Genomic DNA, 14,318 nt, shown 5'->3' with positions numbered 1-14,318 from the left:
TTGAGTTCCAGAAGGTGTGGACTGTGCGCGCATGTGAATATGGTTCCCTACAGACTTGTCAAGATTAATTTATTTTAGTCGATTACTTCAATGCTCTCTACAGATTGGTGTACCTGTAAAAAGGAGATCGTCAGTTACTTGACACGGGGGGGTTTATTTAAAAAGTGATTGCATTCGTTTTGGGAACCGGACTGCCTCCCGGGCGTGAGCCAGGTGCCCCACTGGCAGATGACGAAGTCAAGCACGTGGAGTGATGAGTAGCATTCAGTGTTTTCATATGCAAAAGTAATTTATTTAGATAAACGCTTTATCTGCCTTCCCAATGAAAACGAGTTTTAAAATTCAAACATTTATTTTACAGAAAATACATGTATTTTTCTGGACGATGCACCATGCTACCTTGACAACATGCGCAGATTACGGTTTGGTTTGAGAAGTGCACTCTTCCCTCCCCGCTTTCACCCGAGGACGTGACGGGGCATTGCCAGGTTTAACCCGGACCAACGTAAAGAACATTTTTATTTAACTAGGCAAGTCAGTTAAGAACAAATTCTTATTTACAATGACAGCCTACCGGGGACCAGTGTTTGTGGGCAGAACGACAGATTTGTACTTTGTCAGCTCGGGGGTTCGAGCTGACAAAGCAACTTTTCGGTTACTGACCCAACGCTCTAACCGCTAGGCTACCTGCCGCCCAAAAAGAGTAGTCCTGGTACCTAGGTGTTTGTGCATTCAACAACCCTACACTGTTGCCTCTCAAAACTAGACAAAAGTGATCTAAAACCGAATCAGACTAAACAAAACAATAACACACAGATTTGGAACGTGATACTGTTTCAATGCAACAGTTGAAGAGAAATGGGAGGGATAGGATGTTTGACAGCAGTGCTTCTTGGTGGCAGAAGTAAAGCATTGCCTGTGCCACTATGGGTACATTTGCAAACAGTAAACGTTTTCTATTGGAGAAATTCAGGTAGGTCCCTCCCTGTATGGTTCCGTTTGGTTCCTAGTGATGAATACACCTCAGGACGAACTGAGTCACTACATAATGTATTAATTAATGTTACATGTTTTGACATTTTAAAATCAGACTGGTGCTTAAATATAGTCATTCTGCCTACAGTACATTCTGAAGTCCTCAACACTGACAACACACACCGACAGGGATGTACTTTACCTTCAATTACTATGCAAACACCTGCTTGAATAAAAACAAACTTATTCCCTCTCTTACAATGGAAAAAATTATCTTTACCATAATTCTTGTACATTTCGATGTTATTTTCTTAGCCTGTCATATGATTTCCAGATCGCTTTGCCTGTCCCATTCAGGTGGTTGTTCCATTGGCAGCCCTGCTATGTCCTCAAACACAGGGGCGTAGGTGTCAACACACCCACGTTCAGGAGCTGCTCCCAGTGCTGAAGGGAATCACTACAGATCTTGGTTCGATTCCAGGCTGTATCACAACCGGCCGTGATTGGAAGTCCCATAGGGCGGCGCACAATTGGCCCAACGTCATTAGGGTTTGGCCTGGGTAGGCCGTCATTGTTTGGTTTCTAGTGATGAATCATTATAAATAAGAATTTGTTCAACAGACTTGCCTACTTAAATAAGAACAAATTCTTATTTACAATTTAACTGACTTGCCTAGTTACATAAGGGTTAAATAAAATTGCTTTTTTTAAATCACCATAGTCAGCCGTCCTAGTCCTTTACTGGGCCTGAGAGGGGGACACAGGGTCTCTAAATGAAAGGGGACAGGTAGGCTTACATTTTATTTTTAATTTAACTAGGCAAGGTGGCAGTTAAGGACACCATTTTATTTACAATGACGGACTATCTTGTTGCCTTTCATTTGATTTACACAACATGCCTACCAGTGTTTCACAAGAAAAAATATTTTGCATCTTCAAACAAAATATAAGACAAAAAAACAGAACTTGAGCGTGCATAACTAGTCGATACTTTCCCCTTAAACCACTCAAGTGTTGCTTTAGCAGTATGCTTAGGGCCATTGTCCTGTTGGAAGGTGAACCCCCGTCCCAGTCTCAAATCTCTGGAACACTGAAACAGGTTTCCCTGAAGAATTTCCCTGTATTTGGCACCATCCATCATTCCTTCAATTCTGACCAGTTTCCCAGTCTCTGCCGATGGAAAAACATCCCCACAGCGTGATGCTGCCACCACCATGCTTCACTGTGGGGATGGTGTTCTCGGGGTGACGAGAGGTGTTCGAATCAAATGTATTTATATATCCCTTCTTACATCAGCTGATATCTCAAAGTGCTGTACAGAAACCCAGCCTAAAACCCCAAACAGCAAGCAATGCAGGTGTAGAAGCACGGTGGCTAGGAAAAACTCCCTAGAAAGGCCAAAACCTAGGAAGAAACCTAGAGAGGAACCAGGCTATGAGGGGTGGCCAGTCCTCTTCTGGCTGTGCCGGGTGGAGATTATAACAGAACATGGCCAAGATGTTCATAAATAATCACAGTAGTTGTCGAGGGTGCAGCAAGTCAGCACCTCAGGAGTAAATGTCAGTTGGCTTTTCATAACCGATCATTGAGAGTATCTCTACCGCTCCTGCGGTCTCTAGAGAGTTGAAAACAGCAGGTCTGGGACAGGTAGCACGTCCGGTGTACAGGTCAGGGTTCCATAGCCGCAGGCAGAACAGTTGAAACTGGAGCAGCAGGTGGAATGTTGGGGACAGCAAGGAGGGACAGCAAGGAGTCACCATGCCAGGTAGTCCTGAGGCATGGTCCTAGGGCTCAGGTCCTCCGAGAAAGAAAGAGAGAATTAGAGAGAGCATACTTAAATTCACACAGGACACCGGATAAGACAGGAGAAGTACTCCAGATATAACAAACTGACCCTAGCCCCCCGACACATAAACTACTGCAGCATAAATACTGGAGGCTGAGACAGTAGGGGTCAGGAGATACTGTGGCCCCATCCGATGATACCCCCGGACAGGGCCAAACAGGAAGGATATAACCCCACCCACTTTGCCAAAGCACAGCCCCCACACCACAAGAGGGATATCTTTAACCACCAACTTACCATCCTGAGACAAGGCCGAGTTTCGCCCACAAAGATCTCCGCCACGGCACAACCCAAGGGGGGGCGCCAAACCAGACAGGAAGATCACGTCAGTGACTCAACCCACTCAAGTGACGGCATGAAAGAGCACCAGTAAGCCAGTGACTCAGCCCCTGTAATAGGGTTAGAGGCAGAGAATCCCAGTGGAGAGAGGGGAGGGGGAGAGAGGTGTTGGGTTTGCGCCAGATATAGCGTTTTCCTTGTTGGCCAAAAAGCAACATTTGTCTCCACCATTGCTCCTGTACCCAAGAAAGCAAAGGTAACTGAACTAAATGACTATCGCCCCGTAGCACTCACTTCTGTCATCATGAAGTGCTTTGAGAGGCTAGTTAAGGATCCTATCACCTCTACCTTACCTGACATCCTAGACCCACTTCAATTTCCTTACCGCCCCTATAGATCCACAGACGATGCAATCGCCATTGCACTGCACGCTTCCTTATCCCACTTGGACAAGAGGAATACCTATGTACGAATGCTGTTCATTGACTATAGCTCAGCCTTCAACACCAATGTACCCTCCAAGCTCATCAAGCTTGGGGCCCGAACCCCACCCTGTGCAACTGGGTCCTGGACTTACTGACGGGCTGCCCCCAGGTAGTGAAGGTAGGAAACAACACCTCCACTTCCGTGATCCTCAACACTTCACATCCCCTTCCTACCACAAGGTTGCGTGCTCAGCCCCCTCCTGTACTCCCTGTTCACCCATGACTGCGTGGCCACACACGCCTCCAACTCAATCATCAAGTTTGCAGACGACACAGCCATAGTAAGCCTGATTGCCAACAATGACGAGACCGCCTACAAGGAGGTGGTGAGGGACATCGGGGAGCGGTGCCAGGAAAGTAACGTCAACAAAAAGAAGGAGCTTATCATGGACTTCAGGAAAAATCAGAGGGAGCAGGTCTCTATCCACATTGACAGGACCGCGGTGGAGAAGGTGGAAAGCTTCTAGTTCCTCGGCTTACATGTCACTGAAAATCTCAGTGAGGCTTAAGACCCACAAACTTTTACAGATGAACAATTGAGAGCATCCTGTCGTGCTGTATCACCGACTGGTACAGCAACTGCACCGCCCACAACCGCAGGGCTCTCCAGAGGGTGGTGCGGTCTGCTCAACGCATCACCAGGGGCGAACTACCTGCCCTCCAGGACACCTACAGTGGGGCAAAAAAGTATTTAGTCAGCCACCAATTGTGCAAGTTCTCCCAATTAAAAAGATGAGAGGCCTGTAATTTTCATCATAGGTACACTTCAACTATGACAAACAAAATGAGAAGAAAAAATCCAGAAAATCACATTGTAGGATTTTTTATGAATTTATTTGCAAATTATGGTGGAAAATAAGCATTTGGTCACCTACAAACAAGCAAGATTTCTGGCTCTCACAGACCTGTAACTTCTTCTTTAAGAGGCTCCTCTGTCCTCCACTCGTTACCTGTATTAATGGCACCTGTTTAAACTTGTTATCAGTATAAAAGACACCTGTCCACAACCTCAAACAGTCACACTCCAAACTCCACTATGGCCAAGACCAAAGAGCTGTCAAAGGTCACCAGAAACAAAATTGTAGACCTGCACCAGGCTGGAAAGACTGAATCTGCAATAGGTAAGCAGCTTGGTTTGAAGAAATCAACTGTGGGAGCAATTATTAGGAAATGGAAGACATACAAGACCACTGATAATCTCCCTCGATCTGGGGCTCCACGCAAGATCTCCCCCCTGGGGTCAAAATGATCACAAGAACGGTGAGCAAAAATCCCAGAACCACACGGGGGGACCTAGTGAATGACCTGCAGAGAGCTGGGACCAAAGTAACAAAGCCTACCATCAGTAACGCACTACGCCGCCAGGGACTCAAATCCTGCAGTGCCAGACGTGTCCCCCTGCTTAAGCCAGTACATGTCCAGGCCCGTTTGAAGTTTGCTAGAGAGCATTTGGATGATCCAGAAGAAGATTGGGAGAATGTCATATGTTCAGATGAAACCAAAATATAACTTTTTGGTAAAAACTCAACTCGTCGTGTTTGGAGGACAAAGAATGCTGAGTTGCATCCAAAGAACACCATACCTACTGTGAAGCATGGGGGTGGAAACATCATGCTTTGGGGCTGTTTTTCTGCAAAGGGACCAGGGCGACTGATCTGTGTAAAGGACAGAATGAATGGGGCCATGTATCGTGAGATTTTGAGTGAAAACCTCCTTCCATCAGCAAGGGCATTGAAGATGAAACGTGGCTGGGTCTTTCAGAATGACAATGATCCCAAACACACCGTCCGGGCAACGAAGGAGTGGCTTCGTAAGAAGCATTTCAAGGTCCTGGAGTGGCCTAGCCAGTCTCCAGATCTCAACCCCTAGGAAAATCTTTGGAGGGAGTTGAAAGTCTGTGTTCCCCAGCAACAGCCCCAAAACATCACTGCTCTAGAGGAGATCTGCATGGAGGAATGGGCCAAAATACCAGCAACAGTGTGTGAAAACCTTGTGAAGACTTACAGAAAACGTTTGACCTCTGTCATTGCCAAAAAAGGGTATATAACAAAGTATTGAGATAAACTTTTGTAGGTTTATCTGGACACGCTGTGGAGACGCCGTCTGGAGACGCCGTGGAGAACATTCTGCTGCCTGCAACATCCTCCAGCATGACCGGTTTGGCGGTGGGTCAGTCATGGTGTGGGGTGGCATTTCTTTGTGGGGCCGCACAGCCCTCCATGTGCTCGCCAGAGGTAGCCTGACTGCCATTAGGTACCGAGATGAGATCCTCAGACCCCTTGTGAGACCATATGCTGACACATGCACATTTGTGGCCTGCTGGAGGTCATTTTGCAGGGCTCTGGCAGTGCCCCTCCTTGCACAAAGGCGGAGGTAGCGGTCCTGCTGCTGGGTTGTTGCCCTCCTACGGCCTCCTCCACGTCTCCTGATGTACTGGCCTGTCTCCTGGTAGCGCCTCCATGCTCTAAACACTACGCTGACAGACACAGCAAACCTTCTTGCCACAGCTCGCATTGATGTGCCATCCTGCATGAGCTGCACTACCTGAGCCACTTGTGTGGGTTGTAGACTCCGTCTGATGCTACCACTAGAGTGAGAGCACAGCCAGCATTCAAAAGTGACCAAAACATCAGCCAGGAAGCATAGAAACTGAGAAGTGGTCTGTGGTCACCACCTGCAGAATCACTCCTTTATTGGGGGTGTCTTGCTAATTGCCTATAATTTCCACCCTTTGTCTATTCCATTTGCACAACAGCATGTGAAATTTATTGTCAATCAGTGTTGCTTCCTAAGTGGACAGTTTGATTTCACAGAAGTGTGATTGACTTGGAGTTACATTGTGTTGTTTAAGTGTTCCCTTTATTTTTTTGAGCAGTGTATATTACAGGCAAGTTGACTAACAAATAGCCTACCAAAATGTCAGAAATTATAAGCAGAAACGTATCTAAATCTGGGAAAATGAACTCCTGCACCCCCTGTCAAAAAATTTGTTTTGCCGTCGCTGACTAGCCTACAGGGCATTATTATATTACATTTACGTCATTTAGCAGACGCTCTTATCCAGAGCGACTTACAGTAGAGTGCATACATTTTTATTACATATTACATTTTACATGCTGAGACAAGGATATCCCTACCGGCCAAACCCTCCCTAACCCGGACGACGCTATGCCAATTGTGCGTCGCCCCACGGACCTCCCGGTTGCGGCCGGCTGCGACAGAGCCTGGGTGCAAACCCAGCCCAGCCTGGGCGCGAACCTAGAGACTCTGGTGGCACAGCTAGCACTGCGATGCAGTGCCCTAGACCACTGCGCCACCCGGGAGTTAAAGGTTTCATACCTGTCATTTTCGCAGGTTAGGGTTGGTTGCGGTCCTCAGATATAGTTAGGCTGTTGCAGATGGGTTATAATTAATTGCGGGCGGGTGCGGTTGAACAAACAGACAACTAACTCACACGGAGTGCATATTGGGATGTATCTTTGTCAATATTGATTGTCTGGAAGGACCAACGTGACCTTTAAGTTAAATTGTCTCTCTGCTGCTGTACTGGCCGTAGAGAAGTCAGGAGTGATCAGTGGTGGTGTGATGTAGGTTGTTCAGTCAACCATGTTCATAAGTAACTTTGCATAAAACCTGAGGACTCGTGTGGTTCTCTTTTTAGCTAATGCCTAGGCCATAGCTCAGCTAGCTAATTAACATAGTATTTTGGCAGATTATCTGGGTTTTAATTACTAATCGGTAACAAAACCTTGCCTACGGAGCTGTGAGGGGAACGGCACCTCCGTACCTTCAGGCTCTGATCAGGCCCTACACCCAAACAAGGGCACTGCGTTCATCCACCTCTGGCCTGCTAACCTCCCTACCTCTGAGGAAGTACAGTTCCCGCTCAGCCCAGTCAAAACTGTTCGCTGCTCTGGCACCCCAATGTTGCAACAAACTCCCTCACGACGCCAGGTCAGCAAGGTCAATCCCCACCTTCCGGAGACACCTGAAACCCCACCTCTTTAAGGAATACCTAGGATAGGATAAAGTAATCCTTATACCCCCCCCCCCTTTAAAAGATTTAGATGCACTATTGTAAAGTGGTTGTTCCACTGGATATCATAAGGTGAATGCACCAATTTGTAAGTCGCTCTGGATAAGAGCGTCTGCTAAATGACTTAAATGTAAAATCTGGGGGATGATAAGAGAGGATGGATTCCGGGGTAATGGAATGAAGTTAGACGATGAAGAGGAAAGAGATGTTTGGTCGGCAAGGGTAATTATTTTCTCCTGAGCAGGGACCTGTACAAGAATAACTAATGGGTCTCTTAGTGGAGGTGTGATGCTTGGGAGGAAGAATAACACCAATTAAAGAGGGATGAGGATAGGGCTTGAAGAGGAAGGAGGGAGTTGGGTTGAGACCGTCCCAGAAAGGGCTAGTGTTGTGTTGCAATACCACCTCATGTTTGTCACATGAAGGGACTGAGTAATGCCATCGAATCCTGGGCCAAACGACAACGGAGCTAACTAGCATGGCCGGCCTGGCAGCACACACACTGCTGCAAGTAGTAGAGCCCCATACAGCAAAGAAAACATGCACAGCAACACTACACAGTTGAAATCTACTAATAATATCCATGTCCTAGCTTCTGGGCCTGAGTAGCAGGCAGTTTACTTTGGGCACGCTTTTCATCCGAACGTGAAAATACTGCCCCCTAGCCCAAAGAGGTTTAAACTGACTTAAGACAATGAATTTTTACAAGGATTAAATGTCAGGAATTGTGAAACTTAGTTTAAATGTATTGGACACCCTTGTTTCACTCCTCTTAAAAGCTCAACCTTCTGAGAAGTATCCATTATTTACATCTGGGGTTTCTGTACATAACTTTAACCCATTGTATAAGAGATTCACCAAAATGAAAGTAATCCAGGCATTTATATATACATTCTAGTCGTACTTTATCAAACACCTTTTCAAGATCTGCTATGAAGACCAGGCCTCTTTGATGTTTCATAATGTTCAATTGTCTCAAGTAACTGTCGTACATTATCTCCAATATATCGTCCATGTAAAAAAACCTGTCTGATCAGGATGAACAATATCTGGTGAAACCTTTTATTCTATGTGCTATGCATTTCGCCAGGATTTTCACATGGCAACATTGAAGTGTTGGAGGCCTCCAGTTTTTTAAATGGACTGGATCTTTATACTTACCACCTGGGTCCTGTTTTAGTAGTAATGAAATCAGGCCACCTTGTTGAGTACCTGAAAGTATACCATTTGTATAAGAGTAATTAAAACATGCTAATAATGGATCTTTGAGTACATCAAAAAAGGTCTGATATACCTCTACTGGTATACCGTCAAGCCATGGTGTTTTTCCAGACTGAATAGATTTTATAGCCTCAAAACGTTCCTCTTCTGTAAGTTGGCCTTCACACAGGTCTTTCTGTAAATGTGTTATTATTATTAATATTATTATTACTAGGAAAGAAATCCTAACAGTTAACATCATTCAGTTGAAATGGAGGAGACTGAAAAGAAAACATATGCTTAAAATATTTTGCTTCCTCTTTCAAAATATATTTTGGTGAATCATGGGTGACTCCATTTGAAACGAGTTTCTGTAAATTATTTTTGGTAGAATTTCTATGTTGAAGGTTCAAGAAATGTTGTGCATTTTACACCAAATTCGATTTATTTTTGTAATACATTACACTTGATCATTCTTGAATAAGTACCTCCATTTCTTTTTGTTTTTCCTCTAACTTATTTTGTGCCTCTATAGTACAGTTTCCATTACCATCTACCTGTGCTGTTACTTCCTCTATTTCCTTTATTAGTCTAATCTCTTTTGACCTAAAGATGAGTATTGCATTGAATGGCCTCTAAAAGTACATTTAAAAGTGTCCCTTACAATCAGGGGATCTGCTGTACCTATGGTGTGCAAAACAAAGTCAATTATGAATTCTTTTGTCTTAGTTAAGAACAAATTGTTATCCAATAGGCTTTGATTACATTTTCAATATCCCCGTCCACGTGGAATTTTGTAAGAGTTATATGGAGGCCAATTAGATGGTGGTCCGATCGCATTCGGTCTCCTATTAATAATTTGAAAGCTTTTGATGCCAGCAAGAATGAGACCAGGAAGTATTTAAGACAGCTAACTTAATTAAGTCGCCTCCGTGTATATCTCACTAGGGCAGGGTTTTTCAACCTCTATATATCCACTAGTTCTAATGTATCCATGATCTTCATGATCTCCTTCAGTGTGTGAGGGGGATAGTTTGTAGAGTGATTTCCTTTACGATCTATTGAGGTACTTAAAACCGTTTTATCATCTCCCACCATAATAGATTCATACGTTGCTTGTGAGCTCAATAGATTACTATATATATTTTTGAATTAGTGTGGATCATCATTATTTGGCCCATATAGATTAATTAGCCAGATCTGTTTTTGGTTCAATAGCATGTTTAAAATAATTAATCTTCCTTGCGAATCTGTTTGCACAATCGGATCAACATTTTTTATTAAATTAGTATAATCACCCCTTTTGAGTTTCTTTGCCCATGAGAAAAATATTTTTTTCCCTCTCAATCCTTTTCCACCCAATCTCATCTATATTTGTATTACTCTTTTAGCCAGGTAAAAATGTATTTTCTTTTTTTATGATCTGCTAAGCCATTACAATTATGACTTGCTATACTTATTTCCCCACTTACCATAATGGTACCCACGTTTCAATTATACTTACCACAATCAATGTTTGTAAACTTACCATTAAAAAGCACCATGATGATTAAGTGTCCATATAGCTGTACATAATAATTTTCACTTTTAAGCATAGTGTAGCTGCAACTGTGTAAACCTCCAATTGTCCTAATATTCCCCCCACTAAATCCTCCCCTCATATCTAGGTCTGTTGTCACTAAGACCATCAGACCATCTCCCTGACTCATTACCAATGTCCGGTAGAGACAGGGATGATAGGGAGGGTAGCGGTTGGTATGGCTCAGGTTCAAGGAGACATGGCATTCCACTGAACCTGCCCCGGAGACGGTTCCTTAGCCACTGAAGATGCTCCTCTGTGGACTCTCGGGACAGAGGGTTGTAGTCTTCAGCCAGGTACAGGTCCTCCACTGACTGCACCTGGTTGGGCACGGATGGCTTCCTCCTGTGTCATTCCACATGCGTACGGCCGATATTCTGATCGCCAAAATAGGCTGCATTGCTCCACTGAGGCCTTCGCATGTGGTAGAGAGAACCCACTGGTCACCTATAGAGACCTGCCAAGAGGAAGGATGTCGCCTTTTACATGCCTTTCAATACAACTTAACACTTGAAATGTGCTATATAAATAAAGTTTGATTAGATTGACATTACAGCTATAGAATATTGAATCAACTATACATTTTCACGAGGACAAGTGCCGTATTTCCATAAAACTTTTAATTGATAGCTTGGGATTTTATCACTTGACAATCATATAATGGGAAGGATCCTATAAATCAAGACTGAATGCATGTACCACTCTGAATAAATAAATACTGTGCTTTTGAAGATTTGTCTCTGGTCATGAAACTACATGTCTACACAAAGTCCATTTTCTGATTCATTCTCATCAATGATAAAATTCTAGAACTGAGTTATCAGTCCTTGAAGTCTGGTATCTGGGGTAATCTGGTTAATGATTATATAATTGATGAAGTGGTGCTTTCCTTGTAGAATGTTGACAGCTATAGAACACATTGTATTGCTAAGATGCTCAAACTTAACTTAATAGCTACATTCAACGACACAGGATCCCTCATTCTGTCCCTGACCAAACCAGTAACTTGCCCCTCTCTATAGCGGCACTTCTCCACATGGCCAGACTTATAGTGATATTCTCCCCTTTTAATGCTATTTTGCTCATCCTTGAAAAATGCCATAAGGTCTAAAATAGACACCAAAGTCGACATACTAAGACAGAGAAAGGAGACGTAAATTCATGGATTGGGCACAGAAGGTCTCTGGGCACAAAGTTCTCTGTTCGAGCTGGTGAACGGTAGTTGACAGTGTCGGCTAGAGATTATATGCAGGAGCTTCCTGCTGGAATTTGTAGTCTTGCTGAGGTCTTCTCTGTTGCTAATTAGCATTAAAACAATTTTTTTGTAAATTGAGGCGACTATCTTGAGAAAACTCACCTTGTCCGAGAGAGGCTATTAAAACTATCAAAATGTCAAGCCAGGGTAAGCCTACATGAAACACAGACCTTATATGAAGTCCAGATGCAAATATTTATGGGGGAAAAAGCAATTGGAACCATTACTGGGTTTTACCGCTAGGTTTTATGAGTATTATGACACTTCCTCTGTGCAGGACTTCCCGATCTATCTTTCTTTTTCTTGCAGGTGTCTGTTAGTTGTAACAACAGTAACTATGGGCAGAGTTGTGGGTGAGAAGCAGCGAATCAGCATCCAAAACATTTGTTTGTCTAGACATTATCTCTAATTTCTTTTAGACTGGCATTTGATTTTCAACAGCAGACATTGATTTCCAGCTGTTCCATAGTAGGCTTAATGATCGTGTCGGGAGTTGGACGAGACAGACAGGCAGCTTTTCTTAACAAGTCAAAATCATGAATCAGCATAATCTTTATGGATATATACAAAGAAATGTCAATAGAAATACAGGTTAATCAAAATGAGATTCAGCTCGTTTGCGGTCCTTCCAGCTTCAGTTTGAAGTTTTAGTACAAGCTGTGTAGTTGGCTAGCTCCTCTGAACAGTGTCCTGGCGAGAAAGCAAATGTTCTATGCCAGGCGAAATCGTGCATCATTAGCTCATTGTTATGGATGTATCCAAATAAATGTCACTAGAAAACAGCTTAAGCGGACGCAAATGCAGCTAGGCCTACTTTTCCTTTATTCTGGTTGCACTGTTTGACGTAACTGTGTTAGCTGAAGTTAGCTAGCTAGCAAGCAAGGGATAAGAAGTTTGCCAGCCAGCATGGCAACGTAATATTTAGAACAAACGACTGGGTCGCTACCTTAGATAAAGAACAAAAATAGTTTACGACTGGGTCTCCACTCTGGCAACCTAACCGATAGAATTGTTGATAAAACGTTTACTGGAGACAGGAGAACAAGAGGAGACATAGGACGAGGTGGATAATTTTATAATAAGGCCGTTTAATCACATGTAAAGACATCTTAGTAAAATCTTGCAGCAAGGCTCTTTCTGTCTGATTCGTATGGAATCGTTCGGAAAGAGGCAGTTTAAACAGTTGTACAGTTTTATATAGACAACAAGCAAAGTAGGTTGATCTGGAAGTCTGGCCTTCCGATTGGTCGATCTGGGTCTTGGGTAGTCCTGATCAGGCCTGGTGTCAACGTTCCATTGGTTCCTGAGATAGTTCTTTGTTTTGTGCTCCAACCTTGAGTTGTGTGTGTCTGTGGTTATCATGGGGGAGGGGAATTGTGTGTGTCTGTAGTTGGTGTCTTAATGAGTCCAGCATATGTCCAAGAGAAATGAGGAGTATGTGTATTTTGTATAAAAGATGGCTTATGTTGAAATGTTGTTATTACTAGTTTCCAGTATCTATTACAATTTCTTACAGAATGAATGACCATGGGAAGTAAGGTTGCTGAGGATGCTGCAGCACCCCCTGATAAAATAATAAAAAATTGCACAAAATTTGTGAACTAGGCCTTTATTAGTCCTGTATTCCCCCCCCATATTTTGATGAAAACGTGTCAATCATTTTTTGAATATGTTGGAAACCGTTGTTTAAAAGTCATAATGGCCTCGAATCCCTTGTTTGGAGGATAGCCTATAGGCATGGTTTGTCGGCCCTCAACGAACAACACCCGTGCCAATATATCTGTCAACACCGGCTTCCTTGACAATTTTATTTTAACGACACCTGTTTTAAAACTCATCCTGTATGTCTGACTGCGCCACAATGATTTATGTCGGGGCATCCCGCAGTAATGCAGCCCTCTACCCCTATGCAATGGCTAAGCTACCCCATATATACCCCAGTGGGAAATGTATGGCACCGCCGCTGAGCAGGTCTATGGGGTTCCAAGAGGTGAGCTTTAGGATTTGCTTATTGGTGGTGGTGTGTTAAGACAGTAAGAAACACTTGGCTATAAAACATCCCCACTTTTATAGGCCTGGCATTCATTTGCATGCAGGCAAATTAGACTATTTCTGAAGATGCTGATTACTCATGAATTTATCCAAGATGGCGTAGCATCCCCTGCAATCCTCCTCATCCAATGTGGTGTGGATTTGCTTTTTTCTAAAGTATTTTTCTTTACCTCTGAACCGGAATCCCCCAACAGAAGCTAGCCAGCTAACTAGCTACTAGTCAGCTAACCACTGCTAGCGGTCTTCAGCTACCTTTAGCTCGGAAAGCTCTCACCAGTTTGTAGAACGCGATTCAACCCAGAGCATACCGAACCTATTTCTCTCTCCATATCCCCGGATTCCTACCGCAAGCTCTGAACCTTCTCACCTGGATCATCGCAGCTAGCTAGCTGCAATCCGAGTGACTACTCCTGGCTAATGTCTCTGTCCCGAAGCAAGCACCAATTAGCCTGGAGCTAGCCCATGCTAGGCCCATCTCCCGGCTAGCTAAAGAGGACCATCAGCTACAATACCTATTTTGCCAACTGGCCTGGACCCCTTTTACTGCTGGTACGAGGTACGGAACCCCGCCGATCCTTCACGACTGGACTACCGACGAAATCCGCTTGAGG

Source organism: Salvelinus fontinalis, chromosome 24 (genome assembly GCF_029448725.1).
Source record: "Salvelinus fontinalis isolate EN_2023a chromosome 24, ASM2944872v1, whole genome shotgun sequence".
NCBI lineage: Eukaryota > Metazoa > Chordata > Actinopteri > Salmoniformes > Salmonidae > Salvelinus > Salvelinus fontinalis.
Note: the sequence above shows the minus strand (reverse complement) of the source record.